A 21636-nucleotide genomic window follows, 5' to 3' on the forward strand; every position below is an offset into this window, starting at 1 on the left:
ATCACAACATCACTTTTGCTGTATTCTTCCCTCAAAAGCATATATAACCTCAGAGTAAACATCAGAAAAGCTCAAATTCAGAGTCACTAAACAAAATAACTGACCGGTACTACTCAAAAATATTAGTAGCAAGATCATGAAAGACAAGAAAAGGCTGAGGAACTGTCGCAAAGTATAGAAATCTAAAGAGACAGAAAAACTAAATGCAGTTTGGATCCTGGAACAGAAAAAGGACATTAATAGAAAACTGTATGTAATGCTAATAAGGTCTGTAGTTGAGCTAAAAGCATTTTTATCAACTTAAAATTTCCTGATAACTGATAAGAACACTATGGTTATGTAAGATGTTAACATTAGGGGAATCTGGCTGAAGGGTATATATGAACTCTGTATTATCTTTTTCAACTTTTCTTCAAGTCTAAAATTGGAGAATAAAATATTTTTTATTATTTCAAAATAAAAAAGTTAAAAAAAAAAACATATGGATGAGGCAAGCAACTGTTGTATCCTTACTTCTCACTTCCATTTGGTTTACTTTGAGCATATTTTTTTATGAAAGCATATTCTTTTAAAAAAAATAAAGTATATTCTTCTGCTTTTCCTAGTTAACCATAGACAAGTATAGAAAGGTGTGAGATAAGATTCAGTGTGAAAGAATATCACAGTGACCTTCCCCCAAAATGAATATGGTCTACTTTCTGGAGTTTAGCTAAGTTTTTCAGTTAGTCCAGAACAAAACAAAGTCTAACTTTAGAACATGGTAGCAAGTTCCCAAAGTGGTCCTTCTTGGATGGCCAAACAAGAAAATACTAGGTGTTCAAAGAATCTGTCAACCAGGCAAAAGATCTTTTGGCATAAAATTCAAAGATATTTAAGAGTGACTGCAAGCAATGGGTGGTGGGTGAGGGGTGGTTAAAGAAAGATATGCTAGGAGTCAGGTGGGGTATACAAAAGGCAAGAGAGAGAAAAAAGGTGTCTATGTGTTACTAGCTGCTTCCTTAACCTGACAATAGTAAACTGGACCGACAGTGAATTTTAAAACACCCTGTTCACAAATCTCACAAACATACTGAAAAGGATTTTATTAATTACATTCTATTTAGATTACTACATTTATTAGTATATTATATGGGTTAATCACACTCTTTCCTCCTCTTTCCCTCAAACATTTAATTACTCATTGTGATGCTCTTAGATAACACTAAACAGCATCTATGCCCACAGTAGATAGGCACTTAAAAACAAAAACAAGATCACTTACTGCCTATCAAAAGATATATGCACTTTTTTTTTTACCTAAGTAATTTTATTTACAGGAATTTACCTTAAAGATATACTCATACAAGTATACACTGATGAAGGTAAAGATTGTTAATTTTTGCAATGTTTAAAACAGAAAAAACTGAAAACACACTAAATGCTCATTAAAATATAACTTTTAAACAGAACAGTACAAAAAGGTACTCTGCAGCATTTAAGAGTAAGTTCCATCTAGATGTACTGGCAAAGAATGTATTCATAATCTATAATTAAGTAAAACATAAGTTAAAATGTAGACAAAATGAGTCTACAAAAAGGTGTATATGCATATATATATAATATACATATATTATATATATAATATATGAAAGGATGTATACCAAACTTAAGAAGAGTCACTCTAGGAAAATATCTGTAGAGACAGTGGGGTTCTTAACTAATTTTTAAAATAACCAGTGGAGATCATTCTTTTAACTTTAAATTTTAAAAAAGTAAAAATAATGTATAAGCAGTACAATACATCGAGAACAAACAATCTAATAGAAAAAACAAGAAAACGATTTATGATTGTATCCAAAGAATAAAATACTTAAGAATAAATTTAATGGAGACTTACACACTGAAAACTACAAAACACTGAAAGAAAATAAGGAAGACCCAGATAAACAGAAAGACATCCTATGTTCATGAATTAGAAGACTTAACACTGCTAAGAAGACCACTCTACCCCATATCATCTACAGATTCAACACAATTCCTATCAAAATTCCAACAGCCTTTTCTACAGAAATGGTAAAGCTGATTCTTAAATTCATATGGAAATACAAGGGGGTTCTGAATAGCTAAAATGGTACCGAAGAAGAAACACAAAGTTGGAAGACTCACATTTCCCAATTTCAACTTACTACAAAGCTACAGTAATCAAAACAGTGTAGTACTGGCATAAGATTAGGAATATAAATCAATGGAGCAGAACTAAGAGTGCAGAAACAAACTCTTACACACATGGCAAAGTGGTTTTTCAAGAGGGTGCGAAGATTCTTCAATGTAGAAAGAAAAACTCTTCAATAAATATGCTGAGACAATCAGATATCCACATACAAAAGAATCCAGTTGGATCCTCTACCACACACAGTATGAAAAATTAACTCAAAATGGATTAATGTACTAAATACAACAGATAAAAGCATAAAATCCTTAGAAGAAAATAAAAAGGTGAATCTTTCTGACTTCGGACTAGGAAGCAATGGATTCTTAGATGTGACCCCAAAAGCTTGTCCAACAAAGGAAAAATAAAGATCTCTGAACTCCTTCAAAAAAAAAAAACCACTTTTGTGCAAAGGACACTCCTTGGCATACATCTGGAGAAAAACATGATCCAAAAGGATACATGCACCCCAATGTTCACTGCAGGACTGTTTACAATAGCCAAGACATGGAAGCAACCTAAATGTCCATCGACAGATGAAAAGATAAAGAAGACGTGGTACATATGCACAATGGAATATTACTCGGCCATTAAAAAGAATGTTATAATGCCATTTGCAGCAACACGGATGGACCTAGAGATTGCCACACTGAGTGAAGTAAGTGAGAGCGAGGATAAAAACTATATGATGCTCCTTATACGTGGAATTTAAAAAGAAATGATATAAATGAACTCACAAAACAGAAAGAGACTCATGGGAAGGGACAGTTAGGGAGTTTGGGATGGATAGATAAACACCGCTATATTTAAATGGATAGTCAATAAGAACCAATTGTACAGCACATGGAACTCTGTTTAATTTTATGTGGCAGCCTGGATGCAAAGAGAGTTTGGGGGAGAATAGATATGTGTATATGTATGGCTGAGTCCTTTCATTGTTCACCTGAAACTATCACAACATTGTCTGTTAACAGGTTATACCCCAATACAAAATAAAATTTTTTTTTAAAAGTGAAAAGACAACCTAAAGAATGGGAGAAAATATTTGCAAACTATATATCCGGAAAGGGTCTAACACCCAGAAATAAAAGAACTCTTATGACTCAACAATAAAAACAACGCAGTTTTAAATGGGCAAAGGACTTGAATAAACACTCCTCCAAAGAAGATATGCAAATAGCCAATAAGCACATGAAAAGATGATCAACATCATTGGTTATTAGGGAAATATAAATCAAAACCATAATGAAATAGCACTTTGTCTTAAAAATGACTATAATTTTTTTTAATAAAGGAAAAATAAGTGTTGGCAAGGATGGAGAGAAATAGGAACTTTAAGCATTACTGGTGGGAATATAAATGGTTCATCTGTTACAGAAAACAGTTGGGCACTTTTTCAAAGATGTTACACAGAATTACCATACAACCAAGCAATTCTACCTCTAGGTATATACCCCCAGAAAACAGGGACTCAAACACTTATGCATCCATGTTCACAGCAGTGTTACTCACAACAATGAAAAGGCAGAAAAACTCAAATGTCCATCGAAGGTGAATGGATAAACAAATCGTGGCATATCCATACAGTAGAATATATTATTCAGTCATAAAATGGCTGATACACGCTACAACCTGGATGAACCTCAAAAACACACTAAGTGAAAAAGCCAGACACATAAGGTCACATAATGTACAACATCTACATGATACATCCAGAATCATGACGTGATAGAGACAGCACAGAAGGGGCTGCCAGGAGCAGCGGCAGGAGGGAACAGGGGGTTACTGCTTAATACATCTAGGGTTTTCTTTTGAGGTAATAGAATGCTTTGGAACTAGAGAGAGATGGCTGCTGCATAACACTCTGAATGTGATAAATGCCACTGAATTGTTCATTTTTTAATGGTTCCTTTTTGTTGTATGTGTTATGTGAGTTTCATCTCATTAACAATAAATACAACTTTAGAAATAATGTACAGGTAAGGTCAAAACACCAATTGCCACTGAGTTACTTTACTCTGGAATAGTAAGACTGATACCAGCATGGATGGGCATTTGCGGCACGCAGATGCCTCTCTGTGGAACGCTCTAGATAAAGGACTGTCACCAGGGGAGAAGAAAACGCACTGAAAACCAGGGACTGTGAGTAAGCACTGTCCCCGGGGCAGCAAAATGATCTCTTGCCTGAGACACAGCCTAGTTCAAGTTAGGATAAGGGCTGAGAGGACAGACGGCCCTGGATGCCTTCAGTCTCTCTTCTCTCCAAACAATCTACAACATTGAACTTCTAAGGAAGTACCACCCTCCTTTACAGGTGAGGAAACTGAACCACAGCTCAGACACAGGACACTGCAGATGAACCTGGAAAAGATGTAACTGATTTGGTATAAAAGCTTCTTGTTATCATTTTACCAAGTTCTAGAAATCAGCATTTCTCCTATTCTTTCAGTACAAATGTTCTCACTAGTAATCTAGTTGGGAAAACACCCTAACAGCAGTAGAATCGGTTTGCAGTTGATTCTCTGGTTCTCCTTTTTGTGGTGAGAAATCTCCTTCAGAGTGCAGTCACACCAGAAAAACTAATGTCCTTTTAGCTACTTGTTTTCTGGGTCACATTAATTAACTCTTAGTTAATCCTTCTCAACAGGTATCAACAACTGCATTTTACTTTAAGCTATTTGTTTTGGCCATTTAATGTGGTCATTAGCACATAAGAAGGCAGCTTCTCATAACTTCTTAAAATCAAACTGTTTCTGTAATAAGAACTTTTTATCTTTATAAAAGATTTCCGTTAGGATTGACTGGTTTGATCTCCTTGCAGGTCTATATAGTCAAAACTGTGGTTTTTCTAGTAGTCAAGCACGGATGTAAGAGTTGGACCATAAAGAAGGCTGAGTGCCAAAGAACTGATGCTTTTGAGCTGTGGTGCTGGAGAAGACTCTTCAGAGTCCCTTGGACTGCAAGGAGACCAAACCAGTCAATCCTAAAGGAAATCAGTCCTGAATATTCATTGGAAGGACTGATGCTGAAGCTGAAGCTCCAGTACTTTGGCCACCTGATACAAGGAGAAGATTCACTGGAAAAGACCCTGATGCTTAGAAAGAGTGAGGGCAGGAGAAGGGGACAACAGGGGATAAGATGGTTGGCATATCTGACTCAATGGACATGAGTTTGAGCAAACTCTGGGAGATGGTGAAGGACAGGGAAGCCTGGTGTGCTGCAGTCCATGGAGTCACAAAGGGTCAAACATGACTAAGCGATTAAACAACAACAAATTTCTAAAATTGTGGAAACTAACAGTTATTACCCTATTCAATATATTTGAATATTCAAAAACATCTACACTTGTAGATTTGAGTTATTTCTCTACTTCAGCTCACTGAACCTCAAGATAGTCTACAAAATATAAACAATCTCAAGCTTATTAACAATTTAAGATTTTAAAGTGTTTCTGCTTCTCTTCAATCCTTGGCAGGACTGGTTCCCATCATTTAATCAAGAGTTCCTGAAATGAGAACTCTGTGTTAAGGTGGAGGATTTAGAGACTTACAAAGTCAAAAAGAAATCATAACTCCTACATTTTTAATCATCCATCCTCCTGGTGTATGATTTACCCCATAATTCCCACAAGAAAATGAAGAAAGTTTTGAAGAACGAGTTATTCTCAATGTAAATCTTAGAGTCAGCCTCTGTCAATCATGTTAGCCTTTTCCCCTGGTTAGCCATTCTCCACCTCCTGCCAGAAAACTACACCACTATTTAATTGCTTTGTGACTTCACATTTTATTAAGAGGCAGAAAAACATAAAGAGCTAAAACAAGGAGATAAACCCATTGCCGTAAATTGTCCCCTTAAGCAATGAAACTTGCCTCTCTAGTGTAATAAGGTGGGCACGGTGGAAAAACCCCGACAAGTGCAATTCTGCATAAGTCCAGAGCCCCCATCACTTACAGAAGCCCTTATAGTTCTCTGGACTGCAGTGCCATAGATCAGAACCTGGGGCAGCCAACTTGCATGCTTTCGAATGACAGTGTGAAGGGCATAGCCCAGTGAGTCAATTTGCTCTCCACTCTACTCCACCTCAAATTTATTTTCTATTCTCATGGACCAAAAAAAGTGGGGGGGGGGGGAGCAGAAAAGAATGAAGAGAGACAAAGTTGTGAAAAACTGCAACCTGAGAGCATGCCATCTGCCATCCTGTTTCCCTGGAATCAAACTACTTGCTATGTAACCCAGTGCAACAGTTAAATGTTCACCCTTGTGAACTCGGAAGAATTTTTTCCTTGCCTACTCTACTGGCTTCCCTGTAAGTCTCCACTCCTTCCTCTGCAGTGAGATGGGTATCATTATCAGACCACACCACATTCCTGAATGTGCCCTAGTCCCTACCCTCTGGAAGATTATATCCAGTGACTCCCACAAACTAAGTAAACCTTAGTGTTTAAAGCCCTGAGAAAATATCAACTAGTAACTTCTCTAGGATGCTGCCAGCCAGGACACAAAGGGTTCAAGTGTTTCTAAAACCCACTGATGTGTAGAAGAGAGTGCGCTTAAGACATTTTTCAGAAAAAGCATGCAAGTATATGAGTGGTGTATGTGTGTGTGTGTATAAATATCTAATATATTTAGTAAGCATAAAAAAGTCATAAAATGTATACAATAAACTCAGCAGTGGTTATATTAAGGTGTGGGATCAGAAGCTGGGATGCAAGAGTCATTTTTCTTTCTGTATAAATGCTTTATGGCTTGAATATATGGCAATGGATACGTATTATTTCTATAATTGATTTTAAAGGCTAAAATATGGAAAAGAATGGTAACTAAAAAAAGAAAAAGAATGGTGACTAATCTTTTGAAACTAAAAAATCAAAATACATGTTCTACCAAAGCATTTTTGTCCCTCATTTAAGTGCAAGAGGCAGTTAACTAAAAGTAATTTAGTCATTGGAAAACTGAAGTTTCCAGGTTTCAATAGTTGGGTTTTTTTTTTTTTAAGGTAGACATAGTATCCAAAATATGACTGTCAAAATTTCAAGATTGTCAAAACTGTAAAACAAAATCCAGGTTTCATAAGGTTGCTGTTGTTCAATCGCCCAGTTGTGTCTGACTCTTTGCTACCACAAGGACTGCAGCACGCCAGGCCTCCCTGTCTCTCACCATCTCCCACAGTTTGCCCAAGTTCATGTTCATTGCATTGGTGATGACACCCAGCCACCTTATCCTCTGATGCCCTCTTCTCCTTCTGCCCTCAATCTTTCCCAGCATCAGGGACTTTTCCAATGAGTCGCCTGTTCACATCAGATGAACAAAATACTGGAGTTTCAGCTTCAGCATCAGTCCTTCCAACAAGTATCCAGGATTGATTTTCTTTAAGATTCACTAGTTTAATCTTCTTGCTCTCCAAGGGACTTTTAGGAGTTTTCTCCAGCACCACAACTTGAAGGCATCAATTATTTGGCATTCTGTCTTCTTTATGGTCCAGCTCTCACAACTGCACTTGACCACTGGAAAGACCATAGCCTTGACTATACCAACCTTTGTCAGCAGAGTAATGTCTCTGCTTTTCAACACACTGTCTAGGTTTGTCATCGCTTTATTGCCAAGAAGAAATCATTTTATGATTTCATGGCTAGTCTACATCCACAGTGATTTTGGAGCCCAAGAAGAGGAAATCTGTTACTACTTTCACCTTTTCCCCTTCTATTTGCCATGCAGTAATGGGGCCGGATGCCATGATCTTAGTTTTTTTTAATATTTAGTCTTATGTCAGCTCTTTCACTCTCCTCCTTCACCCTCATCAACAGGCTCTTTAGTTCCTCTTCACTTTCTACCATTAAAGTGGTATCAAGTACACATCTGAGGCTGTTGATGGTTCTCCCACCTATCTTAATTCCAGCTTACAACTCATCCAGCTTGGCATTTCTCATGATGTGCTCAGCATACAGGTCAAACAAACAGGGTGACAACAGACAGCCCTGTTGTACTCCTTTCTCGATCTTGAACCAGTCAGTTGTTCTATATAGGGTTCTAACTGTTGCTTCTTGACCTGCATACAGGTTTCTCAGGAGACAGATAAGATGGTCTGGTATTCCCATCTCTCTAAGAGCTTTCTATTGTTTGTCATGATCTACACAGACAAAGGCTTTAGCACAGTCAATGAAACAAAGACAGATGTTTTTCTGAAATTCCCTTGCTGCTTCTATAATCCAGTGAATGCTGACAGTTTGATCTCTAGTTCCTCTTCCTTTTCTAAACCCAGCTTGGACATCTGGAAGTTCCTGGTTCTCATAATACTGAAGCCTAGCATGAAAGATTTTAAGCATGACCTTACTTGCATGGGAGATGAGTGCAATTGTCCGATGGTTAGCACATTCTTTGGTACTACCCTTCTTGGGGACTGGGATGAGGATTGACCTTTTCCAGTCCTGTGACCACCGCTGGGTCTTCCAGATTTGCTGACATAATGAATGCAAAACCTTGATGGCATCCTCCTTTAGGAATCTGAATAGTTCTGTTGGAATTTCATTGCATCCACTAGCTTTATTAACAGCAGTGCTTCTTAAGGTTCTCTTGACTTCCCACTCCAGAATGTCTGGTTCTGGATGACTAACCACACCATCACAGTAATCTGGTTCATTAAGATCTTTTTTATACAGTTCTTCCATGTATTCTTTCCATCTCTTCTTGATCTCCCCAGCATCTACTAGGTCTCTACCATTTTTATCCTTTATTGTGTCCATCTTTGGGAGGAATGCTCCCTTGATGTTTCCAATATTCCTGAAGAGAACTCAAGTCTTTCCCCTTTTGTTGTTTTCTTCTATTATCAAACACGGTTCATTTAAGAAGGCATTCTTGTCTCTTCCAGCTATTCTTTGAAACTCTGCATTTAATTGGATATACCTTTCATTCTCTCCCTTGCTTTTCACTTCTCTTCATTCTTATGCTATTCGTAAAGCCTCCTCAGATAACCACATTCATAACGTTCGATATTGAGCAAATAGAACAAGTCCCTAAATTGGCAGCATTATGTCTTCCTTCCTCTTGGAAACTAGGCCATGGTAGGTGACCCTAGAACATCCCTCCTGATGGTGGGCCAGCATACTCAGGAGGAATTCTGCTTAAGCCAATGAATAGTTTCTGTATTTACTTTGTGCAAAAGGACTACCCCAGGAGAAAAAAAACAAAGGAAAGAAACAAAAAACAACATCAGAGTCCCTAAGGGCTGTAGTTTGGGTTGGACCTCTCTTTAAAAGAATTACAAAAAATGCAATTGGCTACTGTTTAGGGAAAAAATTAATTTTCATTCATATCTCAAGTTATACTTCAAATAGTTTCATATAGATGAAATATTTTAAACTGTGAAACAGAGCCATAAAAACTACAATAAGAAAATACAGGTAGATTTCTATGCAATCTTGTAGTTAGAGATGTTGCTATTCATTCAGTCATTCTACAAACACTATGTGCTAATAAGCATTAGAAACCCAGTAGATCACACAGACACAACTCCTGTCCTGACGGGAGTCACAGGCTAGAGGGGGAAATAGGAAAAAGAAAATAAATGAAAAATAATTGCATATTGATGCATGATCAAAGGGGAAAATCCTGCAGAATTATGACATTGAGAATACTAGAGGGAAGGACCAGCACTGAATAGGAAAGCCTTCTGTCTCAGGTGAAATTTAAGGTGAAACCTGAAGAAAGAGGCCTATGACAACAGCTAACTCATATTCTTGTTCAGGCAAGGTTCAACTTTGGACTTCCCGGGTGGTTCAGTGGTAAAGAATCCTCCTGCCAATGCAAGAGACACAGGTTCAATTCTTGGGTTGGGAAGATCCCCTCGAGAAAGAAATGGCAACCCACTCCAGTATTTTTGCCTAGAAAATCCCATGGACAGAGAAGCCTGGTGGGTTACAGCCCCATGGGGTTGCAAAGAGTCAGGCATGACTTAGTGACTAACAATAAGCCACTCATGTTCACTCTATGAACAAGGTAGTTTTCTAAGAGCTGTGAATGAATTAACCCACTTAATCCTCTTCAACAAGGCGAATTAGGTACTGTTACAATGATGACTCCCATGTTACAGGTGAGGACAAGGAGAAGCAGCTTGCCCAAGGATGCAGAGCTAGTGAACAGAGAAGGCTAGTGAACCCAAGCAGCATGCTCTGGAGCTCTTCTTGAAACTGGCTCTCTAGAGGAAGAGTCAGCCATAAGGAAGGTGCATGAGTACATGTGTGTGTACAAGCACATGTCCCAAGCAAAGGAATCCTGGGAGCAGAAAAGAGGTTGACGTGTTCCACGAATTGAAAGAAAGCCAATGTGGTGGGAACATGGTGTTCAAGTATGAGTGACAGAGGTGAGGTCAGAGAGCAGGCGAAGTTGGATCATGCCAGGTCTTGCAGGCCATGGTTAGGAGAATGCCACAACTGGCATAGGTGGGGGTGTGTCAAGATGTGATTACACTTAAAAGAGATCACTCTGCTATGTGAAGAACAGACTTTCAGGGAACAATATCAAGGCCTTCTTGCTTCATAATTAGCCTATGTGGAACCATAGTAAAAAAATTCAAACCACATTAAATACTTACTTGTTTTTAAAAAAACTGTACAAAATTCAAAAGCAAAGGACACAGAGATCTATAATATTTTTTACAATTAAAGATAGTTTACAATAAAAAGATATGCAAATTAGTAACACAAGAAGAAAAAAATCCCTTTGGAGAAATGGGCAAGGAACATGAACAGAATATTCACAAAAGAAGAAATACAAATGGCTTATAAACATATGATAAATGTTCACTTGTGCATACAACTGGAAAAGAATTTTTAATTCTATGATCTAATGTTAAGAAGAATCTAGGAAAAGAAAATACTTATATACTGTCAGTGGATTGTAAACTGGTTGTTTTTCAGATAGTATAGAACAAAAACCTCTTTCTTGACTTTATATTAAGAATAATTAAGAGTAGCCTCAAATTATAGTTAGGAGGATATGCATTGACATGTGTCTAGAGGGAGATATTTTAAGTACATACATTCCTAAACCAGACTCTTTATCTACCTTTAATAATTATGCAGCAATGATGCTGATATGGAGAGAAGTTTCCAAGGTTGCATATTTGTATTTAATATTTTTATATAAGCATATACACATGGAAAAACCTCTGGAAGAATATTAACAGTAGGGATTTAATGATGCTAGGACTGTGCATTTGCTTTTTTTATTTTCTAATTTTCATACAAGTTTTAAAGGTTACACTCTAATTTAGTTATTACAAATATTGGTTCTATCCCCCATGTTGTACAATACATTCTTGTAGCCTATATTACACACAAGGCTTTGTGTGAATACATACAAAGTGTATCTTTGTTTGTACCTCCCACTCCTTCACCTCTATATTACCCTTCCTCCCTGCTGGAGTAACCACTAATTTGTTCTCTATATCTGTGAGTCTGCTTTTTTTTTTTTTTTTTTGCTATATTCACTAGTTTGCTGTATTTTTTTAGTGACATAAGTGATAATGGCTTTTAACACCTATGAGTGCTCAGTCGCTCAGTCATGTCTGACTCTTTGCTACACTAGGCAAGAATACTGGAGTGGGTTACCAGTTCCTCCTCCAGGGGATCTTCTTGACCCAGGGATTGAACCTATATCTCCTGCACTGGCAGGCAGGTTCCTTACTGCTGAGCCTCCAGGGAAGCCCTTGTAGGAGACACAGGAGACATGGGTTCAATCCCTGGGTGGGGAAGATCCCCTGGAGGAGGAAAAAGCAACCCACTCAAGTATTGCTACCTGGAGAATCCCATGGACAGAGAAGCCTGGTTGCTATAGTCCATAGGGTCGCAGAATCAGACATGACTGAGCACACATGCATTTACTTACTTACACAACTGATGCAATTATTTATCTTTCTCTGTCTCACTTATTTCTCTTAGCAAAATGCCCTCAAATTCATCAATGTTGCTGGAAATGGCAAAATGTCATTCTTTTCTTACTGAGTAGTATTCCATTGTGTGTGTGTGTGTATATATATATATATATACACATACAACACCTTTATCCATTCATTTGTTGATGTATATTTAGGTTCCTTCCATATCTTGGCAAGTGTAAATAATGCTCTGCTGTGAACACTGGGGTACAAGTATCTTTTTGAATTTGTGTTTTTCGTTGGTGTTTGTATTTTTTTATATACCCATGAGTGGAATTGCTGGGTCATATGGTAGTTCTATTTTGAGAAACTTCCGTATTGTTTTTCACAGCGACTGCATCAATTTACATCAACAGTTTAAGACGGTTCCCTTTTCTCCACACCCTCACCAACATGTGTGATTTGTGTTCTTTTTGATGACAGTCATTCTGACAAGTGTGAGGTGACAGCTCACTGCGGTTTTGATTTGCATTTCCCTGATGATTAGTGATGTTAGGTCATCTTTTCATGTGCCTGATGGCCAGTAGTGTTCCTCTTTGGAAAAATGTCTTTTCAGTCCTCTGCCTATTTTTTAATCATGATGTTTAATTGATGTTGAGTTGTATGAACTGTTTATGTATGTTGGGTATTAATCCCTAATTGGTCATATCATTTGCAAAAATTTTCTCCCCTTCAGTAGGTTGTCTTTTCCTTTTGTCAATGGTTACCTTTGCTGTGCAAAGGTAGTAAATTTGTTTACTTTTGTAAATCCCATTTGTTTACTTTTGCTCTTATTTCCTTTGCCTTAGAAGACAGAGGTATCTGTCCTCTGTCTCTTCCTTCTCTCCTCCCTGCTTGCTGAAAAGAAGGAGCCTCCTCCTTCCAGGTGCTCAGCCAGTCCATGGTCCTGCAGTCCTGGCCCCTTCAACTTCCTGCTCTCTTCTTGATCTCACTACCCATCTCTCTTCCCTTCCCTCCTCCCTCCTCCCTGGGTCCCTGCCTTCCTTTCAGTATGTCCTTACCCCACTCTGCTGCCTCCTCCCACGGCATCCCTCTTTGCTCCTTCCCTTCCTAGTATGTTTCCACACCTGGGCAGGTGTACATCTGTACCTCTTTGGCTTATCACTGTGCCCTGTAGCATCAAGAGTACGGATTTACAGTCAGAGGCCTGGAAGACACACTCAGCCCTGCCAGAGACTGCTTCCATGACTTCAAGTGAACAAGTCTCTTAATTCCTCCAAGTCAATTTCTTCCTCTGTTCAGTTCAATTCAGTCATTCAGTCATGTCCGACTCTTTGCAACCCTATGAACCGCAGCACGCCAGGCCTCCCTGTCCATCACCAACTCCCGGAGTCCTCCCAAACCCATGTCCATTGAGTCTGTGATGCCATTCAACCATCTCATCTTCGGTCGTCCCCTTCTCCTCCTGCCTTCAATTTTTCCCAGCATCAGGGTCTTTTCAAATGAGTCAGCTCTTCGCATCAGGTGGCCAAAGTACTGGAGTTTCAGCTTCAACATCAGCCCTTCCAATGAACACCCAGAACTGATCCCCTTTAGGATGGACTGGTTGGATCTCCTTGCAGTCCAAGGGACTCTCAAGAGTCTTCTCCAACACCACAGTTCAAAAGCATCAATTTTTCGGCACTCAGCTTTCTTTATAGTTCAACTCTCACATCCATACACGACCACTGGAAAAACCATAGCCTTGACTTGACGGACCTTTGTTGGCAAAGTAATGTCTCTGCTTTTTAATATGCTATCTAGGTTGGTCAAAACTTTCCTTCTAAGGAGTGTCTTTTAATTTCATGGCTGCAATCACCATCTGCAGTTATTTTGGAACTCAGAAAAATAAAGTCAGCCACTGTTTCCACTGTTTTCCCATCTATTTCCCATGAAATGATGGGACCAGATGCCATGATCTTAGTTTTCTGAATGTTGAGCTCTAAGCCAACTTTTTCACTCTCCTCTTTCACTTTCATCAAGTTCTTCTTCACTTTCTGCCATAAGGGTGATGTCATCGGCACATCTGAGGTTATTGATATTTCTCCCGGCAATCTTGATTCCAGCTTGTGCTTCCTCCAGCCCAGCGTTTCTCAGGATGTACTCTGCATATCCTTTAAATAAGCAGGGTGACAATATAGAGCCTTGACATATTCCTTCTCCTATTTGGAACCAGTCTGTTGTTCCATGTCCAGTTCTAACTGTTGCTTCCTGACCTGCATACAGGTTTCTCAAGAGGCAGGTCAGGTGGTCTGGTATTCCCATCTCTTTCAGAATTTTTCACAGTTCCTCTGTAAAACAAGGTTAATGATACCTGCTCCACCTCTCTCAGTTATGTTTGAGGATCAAGCAAGATAATGCATGTAAAAGTGCTCTGTTAGCTTATATAGCAGTTTAACATTCTAGTTATTCCTGTTACTTCTCTTCCCTCAATATCCTGACCCTGCATCATCAAGGGAGCCTGACCTTCAGGCTGCTCATGGTGTTAACATGTAATAACAATGTCAGCATCTGTAGTTTTTGCTGTGAATTACTACTTTGATAATGATCACATTTAATTTAAAACAAGTACAATTGATCCTTGAACAACATGGGAGTTAGGGGTGCCAACCCTCCACACAATCAAAAACCTATGGTCAGCCTTCCATCCATGCCTTCCTCAGAATCCAGAGTTTCACATCTGCAGGTTCAACTAGCCACAGATCATACAGTACTATAGCATTTACTACTGAAAAAAATCTGTGCACCCATGCAGTTCAAACCCATGTGGTTCAAGGGTCAACTGTATATAACCTACGGTTTTTTAGTTACATGAGCATGGACTTTTGGAAGACAACAGCAGTAGCCAACAATTACTGAGCTCATACCAGGAGTCATGCACTTGCTCTAAAATTGCTGATCAATCGCTCAGCTGTGTCTGCCTCTCTGTAACCCTAAGCACCACCCCAGGAGAAGGCTTTATTATTACTTCCACTTTTTGGTGGGGAAACTGAGGCAGAGCAATACTGCCATGATTTGAATCCAGGCATCTAGCTCTAGTGTCCACGTTTTTACCCATTGTCCCGCAATGCCTTTAATGACTAACTGAGGTCTACAGTGGAGGGAGAGAAACCAGTCAGGAGGCTAAGGCTCTAAAGGATTAGAGATAAGAAGATGGACCTGACCTGGACTCTTTTAAAAAAGTATTCATTTGCCAACTACCTATGCTGCTGAGGACTTAGGGTCATCAGGTACTTCCATATTCTGCTGGTGGGAATATGAACTCCCACAGCCTTTTGAGAAGGCAACTAGCAGAATGCATCAAACACCTGAGGGATTCATTCCCACACCGTGGGCTGATTCAGCAGCGCCACCTGCAGCAATCCGCCCTAGACAATCATGGATGTGCACAAAAGATGTTATTACAATGTTGTTTCTGAAACTAAATAAGGAAAAACAAGTAAATTTCCAACAAAAGGAGGTGGGTAGAGAAACCACTGCATGCCAAAATAAATGAACACCATATAATGTGAAATGCTGCTGTAGAAGAGAAGGCAAAGCACATTGTCAAGTAAAAAAGCCTGCTGGTATGGACTTTGGCATCTGACTGGTTCAGGCTCTGAGGAGGTTCACCAGTTTTCTGAACACGGCAAATCATTTAATTTTTCTGAGCTTCAACTTTCTCGTGTACAGATGGGGATAAAAAAGCACCAACCTCATAGGGTTGTGAGAATCAATAAAGTAATGTATGTAAAGTGGTTGCTACAGAGCCTGGCATGGAATGAGCCTGTGATAAATGTTTCTCATTTGCAAAAATATAACAAGTTAACACATATGACACACACACACCCCATTACAAATATTTGTAAAAACAAGAATCATAAATAATGTAGCAAACTTTTAACACTGGTTATCTCTGGAAGTGAAATAACAGATTTTTTTCTTTTAAGTTCTCTGTATTTTCTAAATTTTCTTTATTTGAATAAAGCCAGCAATATATTAACACTTAAGTATCTTCATTTTCTTTTAAGTAGCCTTAACAATAAATATTCCTTTCAATCTATTAAGTTTCTCTAGTATAACCCAGTCTATGCATATTGTGTTTAAGGAAATGGGGTACTTTTATTGATTTAATCTGAAGAGTAATACATCTCCCCCTTTATTTTTCAAACAGCTTGCTCATATTTCATTATATAAAAGTCTTTTCTGCACTCATATTTTCAGATTAAGAGCACTCTGAAGGGATTATTAGAGCATAAAAGCTAGAAGAAAAGAATAGATTAATGTCTCTTAAAAAGCAAAGTTAAAGAAGAAAAACATGACAACTTCATGATAGTTATATGGGAAAAAAGTATACCTTACCTTAAGTATGTAAGGCCAGAAACTACTGCAATAAATATCTCAGCTCCATGGACAATTTCTTAGTGTGGTCAAAAGATGGAAGTAATTCAACAGTTCAGCAGTCCATCCAGTACAGTGACAATCATTCTGAAAGGAAAAAAAGAGTCTCATTGTGGGAAATGTGATGGGGCAATACTCCTTTCTAACAGGAGAGGGGAATCAATTACTAAAGACAGCTATGTGGTTTATTATTGTTAAGGCATTTTCTGGTTGCAGGTGGAAGTGGCAGACCAGAATTTAAAAAACCTTGGATATCATCATACCTCCTTTCCTTTAGGTAAAAGCTAGTCACTAGCTCTTGGGGGTGTCTCACCATCAGTTCACTTCTACTTCATGTACTTCTCTTCATATATCCATCAATTTGTATATAAATCAGCTCACAAACACCATCACTTTTCATATTTGGTATCTTCGTCATTTCAGAATCAGACTAGCCCATAAGAAATACATGGCCTTTCTCTGAAAATTAGCTCCACTGAGGATTTTCACTGTGAACTGCAGTTCTCCTGGGTTAAAACTCTGGGATTGTTTTCATGTCATCCCCCTCCATCATTGCCCATGACAGTATCAGTCCACCACCACTTTCCCTTGAATGTCCCACTGCTCTCTGCTTCTCTTTTTTACTCCTATGCCTGGTACCTCAATGGGAAAGAATCTGCCTGACAAGGCGGGAGATGTGGGTTTGATCCCTGAGTCGGGATGATCCCCTGAAGAAGGAAATGGCAACCCACTACAGTATTCTTGCCTGGGAAATCCCAAGGACAGAGGACCCTGGCGGGCTGCAGTCCATGGTATCACAAAAGAGTTGGATACGACTGAGTAACTAAACAACAATAAAACATGCCTCCACTAGTACCAAATTCTTTGGCACCCCCACCTGTTTACAACAGCAGCCTCTAACCTGGCCTCTCTCTGCAGATCACTACCTATCCAACTGCTTTCATTCCATTACTTGGGTAACCTTGGATAGTCCCTCATCTTCTAGGTCTCAGGAACTGATTTCAACATTCTTCATCCTCATTGTGCTTTGAAGTCAGACGTGTTCAATTCTGGCCTAAGTACTCTAAAAACTCAGACACATTATATTTCCTCAGAGCTCATTTATTATACATAAAATGGGGATGATATCATCTACCTCTAAGGTTGCTGTAAGAATAAGAACTATGTGGTCTTGCACCTGACATACAGCATGTACAGCAAATATTAGTCACCCCCACCTCACCTTACAGGATACTCCAACTCTGAAGTCCTTTGTTCTTCTCATCTCCAAATCTAGCATTCTATTACATCCACATCTCTTATATCCACAGTCATAATACATTTCTCTTCCATTAAATGTAAACTCCTCTGCTGGCTTTCAGGTTCCTTCATAATCTGGCTCTACTTTATCTTATCTTCCTCCAGCCTTCAACAAACACCTTCTGTCCTAGGCAGGTAAGTCTTGTTACATTTCAAAGAACACATACTCCTCTGCCCTGCTTTCGCAACTATCATTCCCCACACAAGACACAGCTTTTCTTATTCCCTCTGTGAAGCCCGTCTCAGGTTCACAGACTCAGAGATCCCACCTCCCAGATAATTTAACCCTCACACAGTTTCTCTCAGTGGTACTGACCCTTGTTTTGAGTTTATTGAGCTTAGCTCTGCAACTGGAAAGTGACTATTTTGATTTTTTAAACTTTTTTTTTCATTTTGGCAAGGACTACATCAAAACTTTTACAAATCTGGTATTTTTTTTTTTTTTTTTTGCATCATCTCTACAAATGCTCACTGAAATTTATAAGCCTTTGTGCCTTGACATAAGATTCTTTTATTAATTCCACCATTTTTGTTGTATGGAGAAAGGCTCACACAAGAAGCTTACAACATCATCAGTAAGTAGACCATTCATAGGCAACCCACTGTCTTTTCATAGAGCCAGAGATGACCTCTAAGTGTCTCCAATGTTTGTAGATTTTGAGTCCAAGCAAACATATTCTAATTCCAAAAACCATTTTATGACCCAAACTCCCAGCAGCAGCAGGAATGACTCACAGTAAGGAAAGACTAGCTGCTAACCTTTTACCTCAAATAAGATGAAGCACTAGGAAAATGAAGGTTGTAAGGGGAATTAGAGGACACAGTGAAGGTTCAAGGGAGATGGAGGAAGATGAGCCAACGAAAAAGACAGAGAGTGGTTACAGAGGCAGGAGAATAACTGTGAGGGTAGAGAGGCACATCAACCCAAAGAAAGACACGTGACCTCAAATGCTGTGTACGGAGAACAAGATGCCCCTGGATGTAACAATTACTAGGGAGGTCACTGGGGACCCCTGAGGACAGTTTTCAATAGGGCTGGTCCAGGATGCAGACTGAAAAGGATTGAGAAGAAGCTGGGCGAGCAAATGGAGACAAGGAGAGAATTGTGTTAAGAATAGTGGTTATCAAGCCAAAAGGGTTATGCTGGTTATTTTCTACCCTGAAGTTTACTTAACAGTCTGATAAAAACTCTCATTCTTATTTCCTTGCTCTATGCCTTTCCATATACACAGAGCTTGGCTACTGAAAATAATTTAATGCAAATCCTTCCAGCCTCTCTCTCCTGACACCACTCTTGTGTGCCTGGTTTTGGTTCTCTAAGAAACCTTACAGAACCATTCAACAGCTATATGCTATCAAGTCTGAACATCTAAATTATATTTTCCTGCTCGAGATAAATGATAGTTATTCATCTAACAAAGAAAAGGAAATGTATCATATACACTGAAATGTATCAGATCAACACAGCAAAAGTCCAGATTCAGGTCAGATATCATATGACTACCTTTGGGTAACTTACATAATATATGCTGATTTGTCAAAAAGATAACTTTAAATGTTTCTTCTTTCTTTAAGGGTCTTTACCAAAAGTTTATAAAAATCAAATATGAATAACAAAGAAAATTTAAGCACCATTAGCATGTTTTACTCTCCTTCTATTTTGATATGATGACATCACATTCATAAACATAATAAACAGATGAGTAAGCATATGAAATTTTTATTAAAAGTGAATTCTAGGCATTATATTGTAACCTGCTATTCCTATTTATTTTTATATTGATGGAAGTGTTGCATCACTTATTAACTTCTTATGCCTTCAGTTTTAATGAACGTACAATCATCAATTTTAATAAACCTCCCTGAAGCATTTAAGTCACTTTCAATTTTTTAATATGTAGATAATGCTAAGACGGATATCCTCAAACACACCAGTAAGTACTTGCTAGGGAGAAAGTCATGGGTCAAACATATGAAAAAATATGCATTTGATATTACTGATAGCTTGTCCTACAGAATGTTTCACTCGATGTCTGTGTGAGTGGTATATGAGCAGCATATAAGTGGTATACTTCTCTACACTCCCTCTAAACATGGGCAGTATTAATTTTTAAATTATCCTATCTTATAGATTCCATAAGTTCCCTGTTATTAACATATCTCTGAGGTTGAACATTTTTTACTTTTTTGCACTTCTTGTATATGTCCTTTGTTTTTCTGCTACAGTATCCACCTTATTGACTTGTAGCATCTCTTCATCTATGAAGGATATTATTAGCTTGGTAAGTTAATAATGCAGAGAAGATGGTATACTAATTGGGAACCTTTGGGTATCAGGAACAAAACCAATTCTAGCCTCTTTGAGCCAGAAAGGATCTCTATCACAGGATACAGAGGCATCCTTCTATGAGGATGCTATGTATGAACTTTGACCTAAGTGCTGCAAATAGTTTCGGTTTTTAACTTTACTCTAAAATGGTCCACAGTTCACTGGTCTACTTCAAGAATTAAAGAAAATTCAGGTAAAGTCATGAATGGAAGTAACTATTGTTAAAACAAACGTAAACTCAAAAAACAAAAAGACACTATTTCTTACCAAACCCTTACTAAGGTGCTTTATTCTTTTGATTCTTACAATGAGCCCATTAGGCAAGTATTATCATTCCTCTTTACAGATGAGATGAATTAAGCACGTATAGTTAGTAAAGTTATAATCAGATATTTATTTACCAAATGAGCTTTGCACTGATGCTAAAAAAAAAGAGAGAGTTGATAACAGAATTATTCTCAGCTGTATTTTTAATAACATTTCTTAAAAGTCATCTCAGGCACTACTCCGGCCCCTGTACCAACAGTAAACCAGGTTACTAGCTTCTGCACCATCTATTCTTTTAAATTTCACATTAGTAACCTCTCTTCTCTAATCTTCCTCTATGATGTGTCTTTACCAATAAGTGCCATTCTGGCAACAAAATAAACAATTCTATTTAGGAACCAAGGCCACTTCTTCAGTTACTACTAACTGAACCCCGTGACAGACAGTTTACTTTCTAACATTCCAAACACTCTTAAAGGTGCTTCAGTTGCTTATACGTTAGTGATGTCTGTAGTAACCGCATACACCTGAACCTATGCTTTTGTCAGGGTTGAAGCAGCACTGTGCTGTATAAATATTTTATAGACAGCTTGAACTGAAATTCTAGATGAGGAGGCATTCACAGATTCTATGTAATATACTGATTGCTCAAGACCTCATATTTTTTTATTAATGCTTTGTGCAAGCTTTGCCATTTTCTATGGCATTCCCCTTGATTTAATCTTAAGTATATCCTTCCAAAATATTTTTATTTTTTAATGCATTAGTTGTGCTGTGGCCAAAGCAGGGTCTAAAGTAATGGCAAAAGGAAGGTAGATGATCACTGAAATTGGATGCACTCACAATTAGTCTAGTCACTGAGAACTCTGAGGGCAAAAGTGCATATATGTGAGCCAGGGAGACAAGTTTCTCTGCAGGAATATTAACAGAACTAAATTATCCACTGCCAGAAAAGGGAATCTTTCCCCCACCCTTTTATAAATTCACTAAAGATTTAGAGAAATGCTCACTAATTTGAATGCTATTCTGGCCTTCCCAGGTGGCACTAGCGGTAGAGAACCTGCCTGCCAATGCAGGAGACGTAAGAGACAGTTTCAACCCCTGGGTTGGGAAGATGCCCTGGAGGAGGGCATGGCAACCTACTCCAGTGCTCTTGCCTGGAGGATCCCATGGACAGGGAAGCCTGGCAGGCTACAATCCACAGGGTCACAAAGAGTTGGACAGGCCTAAAGCGACTTGTCACTGGGCTTCCCAGGTGGCGCA

The 21636-nt window shown here is 38.5% G+C and overlaps 1 protein-coding gene across 3 annotated transcripts in view; it reads right to left on the reverse strand.

Moving 5' to 3' along the window:
- The window catches only part of KANK1 (KN motif and ankyrin repeat domains 1), a 206140-nt gene that overhangs the window by 118815 nt on the left and 65689 nt on the right, over positions 1–21636 (reverse strand). For all 3 annotated transcript variants that reach the window (XM_065908383.1, XM_065908382.1, XM_065908381.1), the window contains exon 2: positions 16440–16565. The gene's annotated coding sequence lies outside the window, so the exon portion shown is untranslated. The remainder of the gene's footprint in view (positions 1–16439; positions 16566–21636) is intronic.

The sequence above is a fragment of the Muntiacus reevesi genome, chromosome 17 (genome assembly GCF_963930625.1).
Source record: "Muntiacus reevesi chromosome 17, mMunRee1.1, whole genome shotgun sequence".
Taxonomy (NCBI): domain Eukaryota; kingdom Metazoa; phylum Chordata; class Mammalia; order Artiodactyla; family Cervidae; genus Muntiacus; species Muntiacus reevesi.